The sequence below is a fragment of the Limulus polyphemus genome, unplaced genomic scaffold (assembly GCF_000517525.1).
Source record: "Limulus polyphemus unplaced genomic scaffold, Limulus_polyphemus-2.1.2 Scaffold29, whole genome shotgun sequence".
Taxonomy (NCBI): Eukaryota; Metazoa; Arthropoda; class Merostomata; order Xiphosura; family Limulidae; genus Limulus; species Limulus polyphemus.
The window spans coordinates 596,937-605,401 of NW_013665639.1; positions in this window are offsets into that span (position 1 = coordinate 596,937).

Consider the following 8,465-nt stretch of genomic DNA (forward strand, 5'->3'; position numbering starts at 1 on the left):
AGATTGTGAGTCGAGCGCCTTATCCACCTGGCCATGCCGGGCCCTGACGACTGAAACGGATCAAAAGCTAGGTTACACATATTAATGTGACGAATACTTTTTTTTAATAATTTTCTTATAATAAAACGCGATTATCCAGCAGTTCAGTTACATTTCTCTCCATTACAGTTTTCCGCCTATTTCTTCCACATCTCCAAGTCTAGAGCGCTTGTACTTAAAGTTTTATTGTTATTTTTCAATATTGTTCTTCTACAATATTGAAAAATAACAAAACTTTTAAATCTTTACTATATGTCAACGTTTTGGAAGAATGATGATTGCAAAACTTATTATTTATCGTTACCCACCAGTTCTGTTAGATATTCCTACACTCTTCATGGGTAATCTGGGCAATGCTTGAAGTTGATGATAATTTTTTTTTGCTCTTTTGTTTTCCATGTTGTAAGCTATGTTCTCGTCAGCGTCTAGTCAATTCGCTAAATCTAAATCACTTTAAAGCCAAAACTATTTCCTCACATTCAGAAAATTTGACAAAGTATCTTTTATGTTTGACCTTATTCTTAGTGGTATTATTTTGAAGATAATGAATTTCTAATGCATCTATATCAAAAGCCAAGGATACAGAACATCCTTATTGTTATTCCAGAAAAAAGAAAACTTATATAGGTAGGGTAACCAAGATTTCATATTATATTTAATGAACGTAGAATATTTAAGGATGTATGGTCAAGATGATTTGCTGTTTTCAGTTACTGCTTTGTTAATAGTCACTTCTTCACTTCATAATTTATTCAAGCTGAGAAAAATACTGTTATTTGTGCTTCGTCAATGGTGTTTTGTGTAAATTTTAAGCAACATTTTAGAAATATAACACCATATCTTCTGTCAGTAGTCATGTACGTAGTGATACATTATGTTGTTTTATGTCTAAAGGAGTTAGTAGTTGTTCAGATTTCTCCACCAGTAAGCCTTTTTTGTGTATATGTTATGGGTATATGTGACAGGTAAGCTATCAAATCGCAACAGACTCGAAAAACTTGAATAAGTTAGACACGATCAGAAATTACAAGGAACTTACAAAAAATATTTCACAAATGAACACAACTTTTTTTTATTAACATACACACATCAACTGTATATTGGTATGTGGTTACGATGATTGATAAAACATTCTTATTTTATTTATCGTATATATATATTGGTGGCTGTTCTGTGATATAGATACTGGATAACGGGAAAATACGAGAACACGTGGAACAAAAAAATTAGTCGAATTCTCAGCAAAAACTAACTTTGCTTAGAAATATTACAATTGTAAGCTTAACAACAAAAAATAAATTAATGAACCTCGTATGTGGGCCTGGCGATTAAGATACGTGACTCGCAATATGCGGGCAGCAGGTTCGAATCCCGTCACCGAACATCCTTGCCCTCTCAGCGGTGGGAACGTTTTATTGTGACGTCTAATCTCACTATTCGTGGTAAAGAATACATCAAGAGTTGGTGGTGTATGGCATTGACTAGGTGCTTTCTCCTTAGGCTATCACTTCAAATTTATAGAGGGCTAGCACAGATGGCTCTCGAGTGGTTTTGCGAAAAATTCAACAAACAAACAAAAGCTATTTTTCATACACTGTTAATTAACAAAATAGCTGTCTTTCTACTATCACTATAAATAGACTTGTACACAGGTGACATCAAAAGAAAATTCAATACTTGTGTCTAAGTTCTAATGGTTTTACAGTTATATGTTAGATTGATTAACTGATATATTATATGTTATGTATTTAACGTATACTGATAAGAAAACGTCATGTAATCATATTTCTTTCCTAAGAAATGATGGGTTGGAAAAGCAATCATTGGTTTAACGATGTAATACATGTACTTCTAATACATATACTGAGCTGGCTGCATTATAATGAGTTGTCACTTGTAGTGTTTTTCCGATTTAAATAGTTAGTTCTGACACTCTGTACTTTTGTCAAAAATCCTTCGCTCCTCACTAGTGAGTAACATTGTCAAACAATTATACAAAAAAATGTTGAACTCGTTACCAAAACAGAAAAATAACAAACAATAAAACCTAAAGACGAAATGGGGGCTATTGATTTTGTAGGATGTGTAGCACATGTAAAATTCAACTAAAACGGCCGTGCATTGTCATAACAAAACACGTGAAATATAATTATTGATAAATCGATTTTTGGAATGACATTATGGTTTGTAATTTTCCAACACCATATTCCATGTTTGCTCCCTCATGTTGGCGAAAGCCCCGACAGATCCGGTGAAAGTCTACAAGTAAAAGTGGACTTTCACTCCATAACCGGCTTTGTTTTTGAAACTCTTCTAATGCACATTAAATGTCTTACCTTAAACGTTTTCACTTGAAAACGCGGAAAACATGCACAAATGTGCTAAAAATGAGCAAACTCTCTGCGAGGATTCTCAGTAGTGTTCATTCTCCAAGAAAATTGTTTTAACACAGGGGAAAGGGATCGGAAGTGAGGAGGTGTAAATGTCGAGTCAATAAACTTGGCAGAAATGGCAAAGCAGTTGCGCCGAATCTTGTTTAAAGCAGCCCATTTCACAGTAGAGATGTGGTCAAGATTTCTACTGTCTGAATTTGGTATATTTAATGCATTAAATTTAATAATAATCTTGAATTTTGCTTCTACGGAAAACTATATTGTACATCAAGAAATAAGAAATATCCTAAGAGATATTTTAATTATGAAATACTTCTCTAATTCAGGATAAAGCAGTTATTCCAACCCTAGTAAAACGGAAGTTAAATGATGTAAGTCAGAAAAGAGGGGGAAACTTAAACAACAGCAATATCTTTACTTTCCGCATTTGAGCTGAATATTTTATTGCCGTATATTTTGGTCATTATGAGAAACAAGCCAAAATGATTAACATTTTATTTACAATCCTTGACTTGTAGAATTTTCTTGTAGTGTGAACTTTGTTCAAACTTAACTATTTACAATAGCTACTGCAGAAACAATAAACGGGTTACTCTATAAACTATAATCATTTTTCAATGTATGGGAAAGTTTAATATGAATTTGGTTTACTTGTCGACTACTGTGTTAGCAAGTCATGTTTGGTCTGGATCGGTTGAGTTATTTAGGAGATGCGTCCTCAGACAGACAGAAAGTTTTCTTTGAAATTGGATACTAACGACACAGGTATGGCTTTATATGTATAACGCATATGTGAAGAACGTCTGTACCCCGATTTTTATATCCAGCTATGCCGAGCGAAACGCGGCAGAGCTGGATAGTTTTTCTACATCAAAATCTAAACAATTTTGTCAACATTTGCATCCTTTCTTTCTAAAATGTCAAGGTACACTAATGCAAAGGATGATAATTAAATCAAGTGATGCCTATCTCTAAGCCATTTTTTAAAATTGTATTAATCTGTTTCCTTTCTCAAAGATTATATGGCCAACCAAAGTACACAGTTTCTACCCTCACCCACCTTTGCATGATATTTACTCATTACCGTTAGACAATCTTCTGACATCACTGTATGCTTAACTTGCTCAATATCTTGCTAAAAACTTTCAATGTTATATCCTTCGATATCATATGTAGGTGCATAAATTTGAATAATGGTTAAATCAATGCGTTTTGTCCAAAACTTGACTAACTTTGTCTAAAACAGGTCAGAAGCCTTTTACGCAGTTACTTAATTCCTATTCTACTAGCAGACCTATTACTCTGTCATATTCCTCTCCTCCTTAATACATAAGTTTACAGCGTTCTCTTATAAGAGTCTCTGAAGCAATCCACCTAGTCTCACTTAGCTCTTCAATCTTTTCATCTCCTGGTATACGTTGTTTAAACTTCCAGTTCTATATAGAGCCTACGTGTTCCTTGTTTCCATCTTAATCTTAATATTGTGATATCCATTGCTGCTTTTACGAATCCCCTCATCAGTGCTGAAGGGTCTCTCGAAAGTGAGTTTTGCCCGCAGCTTATCATCACAGAATCCACTACTTATATGAATACCGGAAGTCTTCCTAGTTCCACACTTCATGAAATTCTGCCTAATGATCCCATAACCTGCCTTTAGTATCTTTACTACTTTATTCGAAGTTTCTATAGATAATTAGGGTTAAATACTATGATACAACGTCTAGAATCCATCTGTATCTGATGGGTGTTAGTGCCACGTCAAATGGGCGTCAGTTGACGAATAATCAGAACAAGTTTAGACGAACAGTTCATTGTATAAACCTCCTCCCCGGAAAGAACCTCACACACAAATCAGAATCAACAGAAATGTATTCAGCTAAAACTTACAAATTTAAAAGTAGAGAGCACTAATTTTCAACAGATTGTAACTAGTGAACATTGTGATGAAACAATATTCAGTGAGTACATAACGCTTTTAAAATATACCTACATTTCAGTTTAGTTATATATATTTGGTTTGAAATACAGTTCAATAATAAGATCTTGCATCCTCCATTTTTTAAGTATACTTGTAGTTCTTTCTTTGTACAGACAACTTTAAAACAACATTTAAACAAGATAAATCATAATTTTATCTTTCTCTTTATCCTGAAATATTTATATTCATTTTTATAACAAATGAATACATAATTATATTTTCTCCATTTTTATTGAATTATTTACAAGATAAGTTAACATAAACACATGCTAATGTTTGTTATATTGTCTGATTTGTTTTTGATTTTTTATTAACTTTGTGCTGTTTCAACAAAAACTGGCAAAACACACAGTAGCATAAAACATTCTGTAAAACATTTAATAATATATGGCTAACTAGAGTATAAACACTTCTCGGCCCGGCATGGCCAGGTGGTTAGGGCGCTCGATTCGTAATATGCTGGTCGTGGGTTCAGATCCCCGTCCCACGAAACATGCGGGTGTTATAATGTGACGGCGAATCCCACTATTTGTTGGTAAAAGAGTAGTCCAAGAGTTTGCGGTGGGTGGTGATGACTAGCTGCCTTCCCTCTAGTCTTACGCTGCTAGATTAGGAATGGCTAGCGCAGATAGCCTTCGTGTAGCTTTGTGCGAAATTCATAACAAACAAACATACACACTTCTATTTGAGATCATGATTCCGCTGCAATGCCTTTTATGCAATGCCCTTGGAAACTAATGCAATGTATATACTGAAAGATAGTAAATGTTTTCTAAATCATAAAATTATCAAGAAAATCACTATAGAATATTATATGCACCAGGGTTTAACTTATTTGAACAATGAGAGGATGTCATCAATATATATAATACATTTTCAGAAAGTTTTCAGCATCTCTAATTTAGCCAAGAAAAGTTAGAGAATGAACATTTTCGTTATTTTCTATTAATAAAAAAGCTTAACGACTCTTCATTTTTGATACGAGTTTCATGACCACTTAATCACAGAGAGTATTGGACAGTGTTTCCTGTTAGAGTAATTCCTAACATTCATGACCACTTAGCCATAAAATTAGTTACAAAGTCCGTGGAAAAAGAAAATGATTAAGAGAGAACGTATAAACAAAACAACTATTTATATTACTGAGATTAAGATACATCTACATGTGGATTAACGTTTGTATCGTGGTTATTAAAATTATTTTTAAGTTTTTCTATTGTCCTGTTTATGTGAGTTTCGAATCTATTAAATTAACGCAAAATGTATGTACTCAAGTCAAATAATCTGTGGTTTTCATAACTCATTTCAGATATTTCACATAATATTTAACCTCTTTTATGGCTACTGTTATGAAACAAAATATCATTATAATTCATTATATGTGATTTTTCGAAAGGCTGAAAAAAATGCAGTATTCTCTTTTCCCTCCTTGTTAAGAATTTAACAGAAAATTGCTTTTCAAAGTTTTTTTTTTTAAATATATTAAACGACTTTCTGAAACCATTTAATTATAGCCTAATCACACTGTACACGAGATCACTATATCACAATGAAAGTGTTTATCATATGTAGGCGTGTTGTGATGGAGTTGTTAAAAAAACGTACACAACGTATTTCTTATTTACCATATCTTATCGTATTTTTCTCTTATGTTACATTACTTCATATTCGTCTTTTCTTCTCTTTTAACATCACGATTTTCCCATATTTTACACCGGTGACTTAACGGTAATTTTGAGGGTTTATTACGCTAAAATTAGGGTCTCTAGCCTTGAGGTGGTCATGGGCCTAATAGTCCATTGTTTAGTTTTGCACTAAAACTAACTCTCATATTATCTGTTGGATTATTTCATAATTTGTTTTCAAAGTAAAATTGAACAAAATGTATTATTACAGAACCCTCAGGATTGTGGATTAGCAAAAAATTGCCACATTTATATAAAAGGAACATAATACTAATGTACCCTTTCAGACTACAAATAGTGAGTTGAAGTTGAATACAAACCTCTAGAGTTCGTATTCTCAAGATTTTATGTTGCGTCGTATTTTACAATCCTCAACCACAATATAAACTCTCTTGATGAAAATGCCCCCAAGTGGCACAGCGGTATGTCTGCGGACTTACAACGCTAGAATCCGGGTTTCGATACCCGTGGTGGGCAGGGCACAGATAGCCCATTGTGTAGCTTTGTGCGTAACTTCAAACAAACAAAATCTTGGTGAAAATCTCAATAAATGCACTTGTTTTCATACGATGGACTGTTCTCATATAGAAGAATTTTGCTTCTATTTAGTCACACTTGTAAACCATTTTTAGTGTTGCATTTTTATTTCTGAGTAATGAAGTTCGACTATGAAAACTTCCTATTTATCTTTTTCATTAAAGCTTTAGTACTATTGTTCGGCAGAAAAGAACTTGTCAAATAAATTTTCCACAACTTCACATATGTCGATATCGCCAGAAACTTGCGGTATTTTTCCTGAAGCTATTTTGTATCTTGGGAACCATTATTAAAGTTTATTATCGAATGAGTAGACAATCGATAATTCTTCGTAAACGAATTTCGTTAAACCAATGATTGCTTTTCCAACCCATCATTTCTTAGGAAAGAAATATGATTATATGACGTTTTCTTATCAGTATACGTTAAATACATAACATATAATATATCAGTTAATCAATCTAACATATAACTGTAAAACCATTAGAACTTAGACACAAGTATTGAATTTTCTTTTGATGTCACCTGTGTACAAGTCTATTTATAGTGATAGTAGAAAGACAGTTATTTTGTTAATTAACAGTGTATGAAAAATAGCTTTTGTTTGTTTGTTGAATTTTTCGCAAAACCACTCGAGAGCCATCTGTGGTTTTCTTATCAGTATACGTTAAATGCATAATATATAATATATCAGTTAATCAATCTAACATATAACTGTTACACCATTAGAACTTAGACACAAGTATTGATTTTTTTATGTCACCCGTGTAAAAGTATAATTATAGTGATAGTAGAAAGACAGCTTATTTTGTTAATTAACAGTGTATGAAAAATAGCTTTTGTTTGTTTGTTGAAGTTTTCGCAAAACCACTCGAGAGCCATCTGTGCCAGCCCTCTATAAATTTGAAGTAATAGCCTAAGGAGAAAGCACCTAGTCAATGCCATACACCACCAACTCTTGATGTATTCTTTACCACGAATAGTGAGATTAGCCGTCACAATAAAACGTTCCAACCGCAGAGATGGCAAGGATGTTCGGTGACGGGATTCGAACCTGCTGCCCGCATATTGCGAGTCACGTATCTTAATCGCCAGGCCCACATACGAGGTTCATTAATTTATTTTTTGTTGTTAAGCACAAAGCTATACAATGGGATATACGGACTTTACCCACCGCCGGTATCAAAATGTAAAACGCATATAAACATGTATCTGCTACGAACTGCAGGCCACAAAGCACAGAACAGATTATAATGATGCATAGAAGATAACGTCTAGTGATGTTTATAGCTCAACATAATTTCAGAATAAATATAATATTAATAAAACTTTACTTTTATAATGTAAAAATAATAATAATTAATAGCCTCATTCAAAGAAGTCCTAGTAGAGCTTACAATTGTAATATTTCTAAGCAAAGTTAGTTCTTGCTGAGAATTCGACTAATTTTTTTGTTCTTCATGTTCTCGTATTTTCCCGTTATCCAGTATCTATATCACAGAACAGCCACCAATATACATACGATAAATAAAATAAGAATGTTTTATCAATCATCGTAACCACATACCAATATACAGTTGATGTGTGTATGTTAATAAAAAACGTTGTGTTCATTTGTGAAATATTTTTTGTAAATTCCTTGTAATTTCTGATCGCGATTTGATAGCTTACCTGTCACATATACCCATAACATATACACAAAAACACTACAAGTGACAACTCATTATAATGCAGCCAGCTCAGTATATATATATTAGAAGTACGTGTATTAGCTATCAGGTAATTTGATTATACACTAGATGGACTGTACCATGTAGCAAAAGGTTAGCTACG